This window comes from Gossypium raimondii, chromosome 8, assembly GCF_025698545.1.
Source record: "Gossypium raimondii isolate GPD5lz chromosome 8, ASM2569854v1, whole genome shotgun sequence".
Classification (NCBI taxonomy): domain Eukaryota; kingdom Viridiplantae; phylum Streptophyta; class Magnoliopsida; order Malvales; family Malvaceae; genus Gossypium; species Gossypium raimondii.
In genome coordinates this window covers 12,391,884-12,407,078 of record NC_068572.1, presented here as the reverse complement: position 1 = coordinate 12,407,078, position 15,195 = coordinate 12,391,884, and positions in this window count along the sequence as shown.

The following is a 15,195-nucleotide window of genomic DNA, read 5'->3' as shown; positions in this document are numbered from 1 at the left end:
AGAAATAATAGTGGGAATAATTTTAGGTAGGTAGAAGGTACAACCTCCTTTTGAAGAAAATCAACCCATATTGTGCAACCCAATTTGACCCCAATTCTCATTGTAGAATTCTTTGCTGTCGTTGTAATCATTCTGGAGAAATTCTCGTTTCTTGTCTGATGACCTTAAGAATTTCAACTTGAGCGAAAGAAACAGTCATAAGGTGTGGTAAGTCTTCGTCTTTTCTAGATAAAGCATATGCAGCTCTATTCAACTTTCCTACTTTATACTCCACTCGAAAATCAAACCCCATTAGCTTGCTGATCCAATGTTGTTGTGGGGATGTCGTAAGTTGCTAGTCTAACAAGTAATTAAGACTGAAGTGATCAGTACGGATTAGGAAGTGCCTTCCCCAAAGATAGGGTCTCCAATGAGTCACTGCCTTTTCTAAACCAATTAATTCTCGCTCGTAGGCAGCCAACTTAAGGTGTCGATTTGAAATCTTAAAACTGATAAAGGCAATGGGGTGTACCTTTTGTTGTAGTACGACTACAAATCGGCTGTCAAAAGCATCACATTCAACCACAAATTCCTCCTCAAAGTTGGATAATTACAAAATTGAGGCAGCTGAAAGAGAAATTTTTAATTAGGTGAAAGCAACATCAACTTCCTTAGTCCGGTTGAAGGCATTTTTCTTTAAAAAAGATGTTAAGGGTGCATCCACTTGCCCATAATTCTTAATGAATTTTCTGTAATATCCAGCCAACCTTAGAAAGCATCGTAGAGCCTCGATAGATTTAAGAGTTGGCCAATTAATGACATCTTTAATTTTAATGTGATTAGCCTTGACTCCATCACCATGGATGACATGACCAAGGTAGGTTACCTTAGACTCTCCAAAGAATCACTTGGATTTCTTTAAGAACAACATGTTATCCCGCAAGAGTTCAAAAACTAGCCTTACATGATGCATAAGTTCAGTCTATGTTTTGCTATAAATTAATATGTTATCAAAGAAGACCAAAACAAACTTACGCAAGTAAGGGCGAAAAATGTCATTCATCAATCTTTGAAATGTGGAAGGGGCATTAGTAAGCCCGAATGACATGACAAGAAATTTGAAGTGTCCATGGTGGGTTTGGAAAGATGTCTTTTCCACATCTGTAGTTGCCATTCTAATTTGGAAATATCCCAATCGTAAATCCAACTTTGTAAAATGTTTTGCCCCATGAAGTTTATTCAACAATTCATCTACTATAGGAATCAAATATTTGTCTTTAACAGTGCAAGCATTAAACTCTCGGTAATCAATGCAAAAGCGTTACGTCCTGTCATGCTTCTTTACCAAAAGTACTAGAGAAGAGAATGGTGATCTACTAGGTTGAATGATTCCTTGTTGTAACATTTGATCACACTGCTTCTCAATCTTATCTTTCTGAAAATGTGGGTATGGATAAGGCTTGACTACAATTGGTCCAAATCCTAGTTTAAGAGTTATTAGATGGTTACATTTGCGGTTAAGAGGTAACCCAGACAGCTCTTGGAACAAATGCGCAAATTCTACCAATAATTTATCCAAGACTATATTAGTAAAATCCTGTTATTGCATCAAACTAAGTTATGGAACTTTCTACCATTTCTGCCTGTGTCAATCTCTTAGTAAATGGTGCAGAAGAACTTATTTTTTTGTTATTCCCTATTGGTTTCGTTGTTTGTCCCCTACCTTTGCAAAGCTCTTAGTTGTTGGAATGATTGAATTGCTGCCAGTGTTTTGAGAAGATGGTCAGTATACATTGGTTTGAGATAACATTTTGTAAGAGACCTTTTGTTTACGTTCCAAAGCTCGAGCCATATTCACTGCAACTCTAAGGTTTCCTGGTTGTTGCATCTCAATATCAATTTTAATGTAACACCCCTAACTCATATCTGTCGTCGAAACAGGGTTACGAAGCATTACTGAAATGTACAGATCAAATACAGACATTTCATATTATTTAACGTTCATGTCAGAAATCATTCAAAAAGTCCCTTATATGAGCCCATAAGGCCCAAAACATGTATTAGAAACAAGTCGGGACTAAATCAGGTACTCAGAGAATTTTTCGCAAAATGTCAAAATTTTTCCAAGATGTAGGGGACACACGACCGTATGGCCAGGCCGTGTGGCTCACACGGACAAGAGACACACCCGTGTCTCAGGTCACGTGGGCATTCAAATTAAGAACACACGGTCATGTCCCAACCCATGTTTAGGGAGGCTACTGACTTGGGTCACACAGCCAAGCCACAAGCCCGTGTACTAGGCCATGTGAAAATACCTGAGCATTCTGTTTTGAAATTTTGAAGATGCAGGGGACACATGGCCAAATCACACGCCCATGTGCTAGGCCGTGTGTCACACACGGCTAAAACACACGTCCGTGTCTGTGCCCGTGTGGATGAAATAGGGTCATTTCCAAGCCATATTTCTCACCAAAAATTACTTTCCACCTACACTATCACTTTAACAGATTCACAAGGCAATACAAAACATTCAAATCAAGCTATAACTAAGTCTTATGCATGACATATCAATTCATATGTTTAACTATCTAAACTTATCAAAATTAACCATACATACATATAGGCATATTTTATCCATTATTCCATCCCAAATCAATCACCAATATGCCTATATGATTTTTATCATTCATCCATTTCAAACATATATCAAACATGATATGGCCTCTTATATCACCATCAAAATATATCTAACATAAGTCATTCCAATGGCTAATCACAATCAATCACATACATGCCATCCTTGACCACCTTTAGCTTATACATGTCATTATAACCTAAAATTTAATTTACTAATTATACCAAAACAAGTTGATGGATAGTGTGAGATATCTCCACCAAGCTTCCAACTCAATGAGCTTCTGAAGTACTATAAAACAGAGGTACTTATTAAGTTCGTATAACAAGAAATTAACTTACCATTTAATTCACATTTAAGGTAAGCTAACTAAACATCCTCAAACCAATTTGGCCAAATGCCTAAACACATATCCTCATCAAGCATGTTAGTATTGTATTTCACATGAATAACAAGAAACATATATGAGCTCATAGAATATCAAATTTTCATATTCATAAACTTTCCACATCTTGTGTTCATATATAAATTCCATGCATTTCAGGTATATACAAGTAGTGATTCACTTTTAAATTCATATATTTTCTCATGTCAGGATTGTACCCGTTGAATCATTTAAAATATCGATGGATATATGGGTAGTACACACGAAGTGTACAAATATGAAATTCGTCAATTCATATTCAGGAATGCTCATACGAGCACATAAACGGGAAGCTCATGTGAGCCATGTAACGGGATACTCCGAAGAGCCATTAATGAGAAGCTCATACAATCCAATATCAGGAAGGTTCAAGCGAGGTAATATTGTGAAGCTCCGTAGAGCAAGTAATTCGGAAGCTCATAAAAGAGCCTTTAATCGGGAAGCTCCGGAGAACCATATAACGGGATGCTCATAAGAGCTGTGGTGTGCCTAGAACATATGTAGGATCACAACTAATCGGGATGCTCCAAAGAGCTATTAACGGGAAGCTCGCAAGAACCATATAACGGGAAGCTCGTGAGAGCCAAATATCAGAATGCTCATGAGAGCTAATAACTGGATGCTCTTTCGAGATGTGGTGTGTCCGCAACATATGCAGGACCACAACCAATTCGGGAACCCTGTATCCATCGAATTTCATTCATTCAAACGGAACTTAATATTTGGCGGGCATTGTCAGATATGTGATCAATTTCGTATACATGACATTTACGCAATTCACATATATAACATTCAATTCAAACATATAAATATACACAATTTAGTTACACGAACTTACCTCGACAAGTGTTCACGTACACAAAAGTTTCTAATTCGACACTTTTTCTTTTCCTCAATCCAATTCCGTATTTGGTCTATCCGAATCTATACGATTAAATTTAGTTCAATTTAATACAACTCATATTCAATTCAATCTAATTCACATCTTAGGCAAAATTACTATTTTTCCCCTATACTTTTGATTAATTATAATTTTATGCCTAGGCTCGGAAAATGAAATTCATGCAATTTAATCTTTATTTTAAGCCTAGCCAATTTTTACATGTAACATTAACAGCCTATGTATTTCATAAAATTCAAAATTTTTCCATGAATTTTACATCTTTACAATTTAGTCCCTAAATCACAATTTCATCAAAATTCACCTTACAAAAGTTGTTTATATATCAACAACCTTTCATTTTCTACCATAAAATTTCATAATTCATGCATATTAATCCATGGTAAAATCGTAATACTTTGATAACTTTACAAATTAATCCCTGCAATAGTTAGATTAAGCTATTACGATCTCAAAAATATAAAAATTATTACAAACGGGACAAGAATGCTTACCAAATTAAGCAAAATAAGTTGGCTTGAGGTTAGGTTTCCATGGCTAGGGTTACCATGTTTTAATTTTGGGAAAGATGATATAAAATGATGATATTTCTTATTTAATTAAAATATCATCTTTTATTATTTTATCTTTCCAATTTAGTTCTTTTATTTATTTAATTTTCCATTGATGACTAAGCATACTTATCTACTAACTCCTCTTAATGGCCAATTTTCCATATAAGGACCTCCAATTTTGAATTCCATAGCTATTTGATAGCTATAGCTACTAGAACTCAACTTTTGCATTTTATGCAAGTTGGTCATTTTATCAATTAATAATGTAATCGGTAAAATTTTTCTTAACGAAATTTTCATACGATATTTCAATCATAATACAAACTATGAAATAATATTAAAATAATTTTCCTTCTTGACTCGGATTTGTGGTCCCGAAACCACTGTTTTTATTTCACTAAAAATGGGCTATTACAATTCTCCCCCTTTAAAGAATTTCTGTCCTAGAAAATCTTACCAGTAAAGAGGTTTGGATATTGATTTCTCATAATTTCTTCCGGTTCCTAGGTAGCTTCTTCTATCCCCTGTCGTTGTTAGAGAACTTTTTCTAAAACTACCTTTTAATTTCTTAGTTTTTTTGTCTCATGTGCCAAAATTCTGATCAATTCCTCACTGTAAGTCATGTTAGGCTGAATCTCAACCTCAGTCAGGGAGATAACATGTGAAGGATCTGACTGATATCGTCGTAATATAGACACATAAAAGATATTTTGAATCTTCTATAGTTCTGGTGGTAAAGCCAATCGGTATGCGACAGATCCAATTCTTTCAATGATTTCATATTGCCCGATAAATCGTGGACTCAATTTTCCTTTGCGGTCAAACCGAAGAACTTTCTTTCACGGTGAAACTTTCAAGAATACCTTGTCGCCCACTTGAAATTCTATTTCTTTTCGTTTAAGATCCGCATAGGATTTCTAACAATCAGAAGCTGCTTTCAAGCTAACTCGGATCACTTTCACCTTTTCTTCGGTTTCACAAACCAAATCAACTCCATGTATCTTTTTCTCAGCAAGTTCAGTCCAATAAAACAAAGTTCTACATTTACGACTATATAGAGCTTCGTACAGTACCATTTTAATACTTGACTGATAGCTATTATTATATGCGAATTAGACTAAAGGTAGATATTTCTCCCAATTGCCTTCAAATTCTAGTACACAGCATATCTTCAACAATACGAATCACCCACTCTGACGGGCCATCGGTCTGAGAATGAAATGTGGTACTGAAATGTAATTGTATACCTAGAGCTTCTTATAACTTGTTCCAGAATTGGGATGTGAATTACGGATCTCTATTAGAAATAATAGAAACTGGTGCACCATGTAATTTGACAATTACTAAAACATACAACTCTGCTAATCTGTCTAGGGAGAAATCCATACGCATCGAAATAAAGTGTGCAGACTTCGTCAAACGATCAACAATTACCGAAATGACATCTTCATTTTTCGGAGATATGGGTAACTCTGACACAAAATCCATGGTAACTCTATCCCACTTCCATTCCAGTATCGTGACTGACTGTAGCAATCCTGAAGGTACCTGATGTTCAGTTTTAACTTGTTGACATATCAAACATCTAGATACAAATTCAAAAATGTCACGTTTCATTCTCGGCCACCAATACATCTTTTTCAAATTATTATACATTTTATTACTCCCTAAATGAACTAACAAAGTACCATTATGAGCTTCATGTAAAATTCTTTGTACGAGTTCTGAATTCTTCGGTACACAGGCTCTGCCCTTGAATCGGATCCAACCTAAAATTTTGAATCGGTAGTCAACTCACATTGTACTCGTTTAGCTTGTAACTTATCATCATTTTTCTGAGCTTCGCAAATCTGTTGTAAAAATGTTGGTTTAGCTTTTAACTCAACTAAAATTGAGCCATCATCAGACATTGACAATCGGGTATTCATTGTTCGCAAAGCAAACAGAGACTTTCTACTCAGAGCATCTGCAACTACATTTGCTTTTCGCGGATGATAATCGATAACCAGATCATAATCTTTCAACAATTCAAGCCACCTGCGCTGTCTCAAATTCAAATCTTTCTACGACATCAAATACTTTAAGCTTTAATGATCGGTGAATATATGATACTTTTCACTAAATAAAGAGTGTCGCCAAATTTTTAGCGCAAAAACAATAGCTGCTAATTCCAAATTATGTATCGGGTAATTCTTTTCATGTGGCTTTAGTTGTCTTGAAGTAGGTTATCACTTTCCCTTCTTGCTTCAAAACACAGCCTAAACCATTCAATGATGCATCACTGTAAATTAAAAATTCTTTACCCGATTCAGGCTGAACTAGAACTGGTGCTTCAATCAATAAGGTTTTTAATCGATCAAAACTTTGCTGACATTTGTCGGTCCATTCAAATTTCATATCTTTCTGTAGTAGCATTGTCATCGACGAAGCTATCATTGAAAACTCTTGTACAAATCTCTGATAGTAACCGACTAATTCCAGAAAACTTCTGACTTCAAACGCATTTTTCGGTGGTTTCCAGTTAACAATTTTTGAAATTTTATTCGAATCAACTCTAATACCTTCAGCAGATACAATATGTCCAAGAAAACTGACTTCCCGAAGCCAAAATTTACATTTGCTAAATTTTGCATACAGTTGTTTTTCACACAGAGTTTGTAGAACAATTCTCAAATAATTAGCATGCTCAGTTTCATCTTGAGGATATACCAGAATATCATCAATGAATACAACAAAAAATCTATCCAGATACGATCTAAAAATTCTATTCATTAAATCCATAAATAGCGCAGGTGCATTAGTCAAGCCAAACGGCATCACAAGGAATTCATACTACCTGTACATGGTTTTAAAGGTTGTTTTTGGTACATTCGAGTCTTTTACTCGTAATTGATAATAACTAGAACGGAGATCAATCTTTGAAAACACGGTGGCACCTTTAAACTAATCAAATAGGTCATTAATGTGGGGCAGTGGATACTTATTCTTGATTGTGACTTTATTGATCTGTCGATAATCAATACACAATCTCAATGATTCGTTTTTTTCTTAACAAACAAAACCGGTGCACCCTATGGTGAAAAACTTGGTCAGGAAAACCCCTATTAGTCAGTTCTTGCAACTATGTTTTCAACTCTTTTAATTCTGTGGGGGTCATTTTGTATTGTACTAAAGATATCAGTGTTGTCCCCGGAATAAGATCTATAGAAAAATTTCACTTCTCTGACCGATGGTAATCTGGGTAACTCCTCTGGAAACACATCAGGATATTTACAAACTACTGGCATTGATTTAATCTTCGATTCAGATGCTTTAGTGTCCAACACATAAGCAAAATAAGCATCATACCATTTTCTGACATATTTTTATGCTGACATGGCTGATATTACATTAGACAACCCATCCAATTTATCAGATTCAATACAGAGTAATTCATCATTCTGGTATTTCAATACAATATGCTTCTGTTTACAATTTACTACGACATCATGCTGAGTTAACCAGTCCATACCCAGAATCACATCAAATTCATCAAATGGTAATAACATAAAATCAGTCAGGAAATAGTAATCCCGTATCTTTAACAGACAATTCTTGCAAATTTTATCCACCATTACATACTGGCCTAGGGGGTTTGATACTTTAACCCCAAATTCAGTGGACTCGACAAAATAAATTTTATTAGACACTAGATTCATGCAAATATATGAATATGTTGAACCAGGATCAATCAAAGCAGTTATATCAATATCAAGAAGAGAAAAAGTATCGATAATAACATCGGGTGTAGAAGCATCTTCACGTGCTCGAATAGCATATGTTCTGGCTGATATTCGAGCTTCAGATCTCACAGTTGAATCTTTTATCATACCCCAGCTACCACTCACATTCCCGGGATTACGAGGTGGTCTACCTTTGGTAGTTGTATTGCTCTGCTTTGAAGTTTGAACAGTATCTCTTTCAGGCTTTTTCGAGCAATCTCTTAGATAGTGGTCAAAGGAACCACACCTAAAACAAGCTCCACTTTTCATGCGGCACTCTCCAAAATATATTTTATTACAGTGTTTGCATCTGGGTTTAGTATTTCTAATGCTACTCGCACTTACTACAGATGTAGCCTGAGATCTTGGACTGGAATGTCAGGTAACTTTGTCTCTGCCTTAATATCCCACAGAGGTAACAGAATGGTCATGATATTTCTTTAATTTTTTTGAGGCCGACTTATATAACTTTCCCGTAAATCTTTTACTTGAAGTTCTGACTTTCATCTCAGCTTGTCTCTCTTGTTTACTCAGCTCTTCGACTTTATAAGTTCGATCGACCAGAACAACAAATTTTTTTAATTTAAGAATCCCAACTAATAACTTTATGTCTTCATTTAAACATTCTTCAAACCTTTTACACATGGCAATTTCAGTCGGGATACACTCCTTGGCATATTTATTCAGTCGAACAAATTCCCGTTCATACTCAAATACAATCATATGCCCCTGTTTAAGCTCTAGAAATTCTTTTCTTTTCTGATCAAGGAATCTTTGACTGATATATTTCTTTTTGAACTCAGCTTGGAAAAGTTCTCATGTGACCCTCTGTTTTGGTACAAAAGAAATCAGTGTATTCCACCATTGGTAAGTCGAATCTTTTAACAGAGTTATAACACAATTTAAACATTCAGCCAGTGTGCAGGATAATTCATCCAAAACCCTGATAGTGTTTTCTATCCAGAATTTAGCCCTTTCAGGATCATCTTCAGCGGTAGCTCTGAATTCTTCTGCCCCATATTTACGAACTTTATCTACAATATGCTTACCAATTCTAACAAGTTTTGTACCTTGAGGCATCTTGGGAACCGATTGAGAAACAAGAAGGGGTAGAGGTTGTTGTATAGCTTGATTTGTTCTTACAAATTCTATTAACCACTCACTCATCATTTGGAAGAATGCTTCTTTTGCCTCTCATCGTCCTCAGATACAGACCTTCTACTACTTGAGGCTGCTCTTTGCACAGAAGCTTGAGTATTACTTTCAGCTTCTTCGGATTCAGCTCGGTTTGACGACATTACTATATGAAAAACATGTTTTAAAATGGTCAGGAGATATCACACTATCACAGGTTATATAATGGCATGTATAGCTAGACTTGTACATACTATGCTAGTCTGAGAATCGGCTAAATCGTAGCTCTTGTAATCATTGAGTTTTGTCCGATTCAGATTTCGTGTTTTAATTACGGGTTTCGGACGATCTCATATGGGCCCAATGACTAGGCCTATTGCGGTTTGATAATTTGACTTGTTTGGGCTTTAGCCCATTAATGTTTTTGGTTTTCATGTTAATAATAATAGAATAATAATAATAGAATAATAATAAAAAATAAAATAAAAAATACAAAAATCTAAAATTTACATTTTGACCCTTCAACTTTTTAAAATTTATATTTTGACCGCCCTAACTTTTTACTATTTATATTTTAGGCCTCAACTTTTCCTAAAATTACATTTTTACCCCAGAAGTTTTACATCCTCTGCAATCTGGTCCTTCTGGCACAAAATCCCCAGTCGTTAGGCGCATTTCGCGCACCTGCCCTCCGTTTTTTTTTTGCGGCCGGCCTAGGCATTATGGCTTTCCAATTGCTCCCTAAAAAAATTCAACAGAATAAAAGGGACTTTCCCTTTGAAAAATCGGGAGAGGAAAAAAAGAAAAAAAAAACAAAAAGACAGAACAAACCAAAGCAAATTTTTTTTAAAAATAGCCAAAAAAAGAAAAAAAATGACCCTACCCCACTGCCACCGTGACCACCATCGCACCAACTCTTTCCCTCTTCCACCATCGCCAAAACCCAAGCAAGCCAAGAGCCAAGCAAAAAAAAACCAAAAAAAAACCAAAGAAATAACAACCAAGAACCAAAAAATTTTGGATGAAAAGGAAACGTCTACCTTCAAACCGCCATGACCATCGAGGGCAGAGGGGAGCCGAGTGACGAGCGACTGACCGGAATGGGTGGCGGTGCCTTTAACTTTGGGACTTTCGAAATAGAAGAGAATGAGAGAAGAGAAAGAGAAAGAAGAGGAAAAAGAAAGGAGAAAGAGAGAAAGGAGGAGGATGTCGGCGGCCATCGCACTGCTAGACAAGGGAAGCGATAATGGTGGGCTAGGGTTTGCATTGAGGGAAGAAGAGAAAAAAGAGAGAAAAAAAGAAGAAGAAAGGAAGGAAAAAAGAAAAAATATAAAAAACATCGGGTCTGACCCGACCCGACCCGACCCGACCCCCAGTCGGTCGACTCAAGAAACAAAGAAGAAATTTCAACAACATTCGGTCCAAGAATTTCAAGAGCATAGCAGCAAGTAGCCCAAACTCAGATGCCAATCCAAAGAAGATTAGACCAAGCCCAACAATGGAGCAGCCCAAGAAGAGCAAGCCAGACAGTTCAATGGGCGGCAGGCCCAAAACCAACAAAGAGACTCAAGAAAGCCAAGCAATGCCCAATCCAAAAAAAATAAAAAATTGAAAAAAAAGAGAAAAAGGACTCGAATTGTGCAGCCCATAAATTTGGGCTTTTGGTAAACTCTTAGTCTTTTTTATTTTATTCATGTATTTAAATATTGTCTTATTTTAATTAAATTAGCATTTTTAAATAGCTTTTTAGAAATATTTCATTTACAATATTTTTTTCAAATAATTTTAATACATAAGGCAACGAATTGATTTGACATTAAGCTATTGATTTCATCACTATGTTGGGTGAATATCATTGGTTCGTGTTAAATACGGGACGCCCTTCAAAAAATTGATAAATTCAAAAAAAATTCATATTTTCAAATCAAATTTCTATTTTTGTAATCATTCAGTAAATTATCAAATTATTTTTTAAAAATATATATAATATAATAATATGTAATTTATCAAAATTCTTAATCGAATCACAATTACATATTAAATTGAACTCGTATTTTTGAAAATTAAAATAACACGAGTTTAACGAGATACCAATTTTGGGCGTCGCGAGGGTGCTAATACCTTCCACGTGCATAACCAACTTCCGGGCTCTAATTTTCTCTAGATTCTGACACAGACTTAAAATCAAATCTTTTTAAAGAAAATTTTTAAAAAATAAGTTTTCTTTTAAAAAGAGAATTTATTAGGTGTCCCGATCACACCTAGAAAAAAAGATCGGTGGCGACTCCCCTCTTTTTAATAAAATTGAGACTCTATTTTCAAATTTCCAATAATCGCCTCGACTAGCGCTCATGCAAAGTTTAGATCGCTACAGTTGGCGACTCTACTAGGGGATAAAAGTAGAGTCGAGTCTGATGTTAAACGCGTGTTGTCAAAATTTTTAAAGTCCTTGTTCAAATTAATATTTTATCGTGATCTTTGAGTTTCGTTTTTGAAAAGTCATGCATTTGCATCATGTTGTAAATATCTTTCTAACGTGTTTTGTCTTCTATTTTTCAGCTCTAAGCTTTACGGTTTTAGTTTTTAGTTCTTTTTAAAAAAGAAAAAAAAACAACAAAAAGGTTTGTGAGTTTCTCCCCACACACCGTGCACTTGCATTCTTGCATAACATGAGCTCTCTACCCGAGCTCTGTCCGTTTAAGTGGAAGCAAAACATTACGCCTTCGTGAGTTAACTCGTCCCTCCGCACAGGCTAGTGAAATGCTTTCGGGTTACACAGGACTTATGCTTTCTTGAGTTAACTTGTCCCTCCACATAGGCATAAGTAAATGTAATCCCTCGAATTGAGCTCGCAAGCCTGTGATAGGCGATGACCGAGGCTCCGTATTAGCCTTAGTACGTGACAGTATGGACAATTCGAGTACCTTTCTGAAACCAAAACCACATATAATGAATCGTACAAGTTACCCCATTAGAGCTATGCCGAACCTCCGTCCGTTGAATGGTCACCAAATAAGTACATGGGAGAAATGCCTCTTACCTTTTATTACCTTTATACTTGTTTTTGCAAGAGAATTAGGTCTGTTTAATAAAGTTGACTCAGATAGATTATCTGGTAAATATGTGGGGTAGGTTTACTTCGTAAAACATGATTGGGTAAAAATGTGGGATAGTTTCTCTAAAAATGCATGATTAAATAGCTTAATTTATTATATTTACCATGGGTTTTTTTTCTCCGTTTATATTTGTTGTGATTACCAACCAAGGTTATTTGTCTTTATTTTATTTCTCATCATACATCATAGGCATCCTATTAGGAAGGTGTTGATTAGAGATTGGTTACCAAAAAAGGGGTTTCTGATAGAGGAGTCAATTACGCAAGTAACCGAGAAAAATGTCTTAGTTCGAGATTGGTCTTTGAGGACCCAGAAAGTAAAAAGGGATAGTTTAAAGGAAGGATGTATCTCCAATCTTCCCGGGCATGTGACTTCGAATGCTCGTCAGAATGACCTCGAAGACTTGACTAGGATCTGGAAACTATGGGACTCAGACACTAAGTGCATCTTCAATGAAAAGTACGGGGCTATAGCTCACTTAATAGCAATCAATGTAGATGAGTAGTTGATTCAATCCCTAGTTCGATTTTGGGACCCGGCCTACCAGTGTTTCACTTTTAATCAAGAAGACATGACTCCGACCATAGAGGAGTATGTCTCCCTGCTTCACATTGACAAAGTACAACTCAACAAGATATATGTGAAGGAGCTTAAACCGAAGACTTTCATGAAAAATCTAATGAAATTGACAGGGATGACTGATACATGGGCTGAAAAATAGATAAGGAAGAATAATGAAGTCAGTTGTGTTCCGTGGTTTTCTCTTCAAGATTTAGTTCAGAATCATCCAAATATTTTGAAGAGAGTAGATCTGTTTGCCTTGGCCATTTACGTACTAATCGTCTTCCCAAAGGTTCTCTGACACATAGAAGCTGTGGTAGCGGATTTCTTTGGAAAGTTGAGACAGGGAATCAATACCATCCCGACTATCTTGGCTAAGACTTTTAGATCACTGAGTAGTTGTAGGAGGAAAAGGGAAGGGCGTTTTATCAGATACGCTTTATTACTTAATGCTTGGATTTTTAGCCACTTTTGGAAAGTGGAGCACACACATTTCCATATGTTTTCAAAGATGTTTGCTCCGTTGGAAACATACCTTGAAAAAGATTGGCCAAAGGATGTCACTGAACAGCATTGAGTCTCAATTTTTCAGAACCTCCATGCCGAAGATATAACTTGGAGAGCACATTGGATCTGTCCTTCTGTTATGTTATACAAGTGTAGAAACCAAGATTGGGTGCCTTTGCTAGGGTTATGGGGTGTGGTTGGATATGCTCCATTGATGGTTCAAAGACAGTTTGCTTCGTGACAATTCATACCAGCTACCGGTGGTTTGACACAATCTGAGTTTGCCTTTATAAGTGAGGGTTATATGAAAAAGGTCCGAGATACTGCAAATTCTTGGAGGGAAATCTACCTAATGGAGTTAGCTCTCTATGCTGATACTATCACTCTAGATTATGACATATGGAGACAACGACGAGTGAAGAATCAACTAACCCTGTCGACTGATTATGCTTTCCAGAATCCGTTCTTAGAAGAAGTGCTGTCCGAGCTAGAGATGGCAAGACATGAATTTGAACGTGAAAAAACCAAGCTATTACGATATATTAGTTCTCTTCAGAAGGAAAACTACCAGCTGAAGATTGATGTTCAAATTGAAAAATCTAAAACTGAGAAAGTCCAAAAAGAAGCTGAGATTATGAGAAATGATTTAAGGGATCTTTATTTGGAAAATAAGAAATTACGAGGCACCATAAGAAATAGTGAGCTGGGCAAATCATCGGCAGAATAAAAGGAAGAAATAAGTAACATCAAAGGCGAATAGAGTTTTAGAGAGGGAAAGAAAAGAAGGAAGAGAAAAAGCTACACGTGTTACGATAGAGTTAAGGAAGAAGAATGTCAAATTCGAAATCGTGTCTACAGAATTAATGACTAGTCAGTCTGAGCGTCAAGAGCTAAAAGAAAAGATACGAGATTTAGAAAATACGCTGCAAGCTCATCAGAAACATTTGGATGACCTCCTAAGAGCTATAGAAGAGAAGAACGGTCAGCATGATAGGAATATTCACGCCTACGAAATAGCTCTCCAAGAAAAGGATATGCATATCGGTAGTTTGAATAATGAAATTTGCAAGAAGGCTATTCAAATAGTGTAATTATCGGATGAAGCAGAAACCCTCAGTTGCCAATTCCCTCCAAGTTAAAAATCGAGCATGCCGGAGTTCCTAGAACGTGTAAAGAAACAAGTCGATGTGGCTAGGAAATTTGTGTAATTGTTAAATCAGAGATGGAAAAGGTTTTGTAATGGACTCTTTTGATTAATGAAACGCCTAAGTATGGGGCTATCTTGAAATCAACACCCATTTTTACATATTTACGCATGATTAACATTCATTAGTCATTCATTCATTCATTGCATGTACATATCACCCTAATCATTCACTAAAGGTAAAACGTATACATGTATAGTTACAACACTACAAGTCTAGAATCACGCCATTCTTATAGAACGCATCTAAAAGCAAGAGTCATGGATGCTGAACTCAACGAAAGAATTGAAAGGATGGAAAGGACCCAAAGAGAGTTGCAAGAGCAGTTAGCTAAGTCACAGCAAGAGGCGAGAGATCAGATGGTGAGATCTCAAGAGGAATCACTCGAGCAAAGGGATCAAGTGGCCAAAATGAT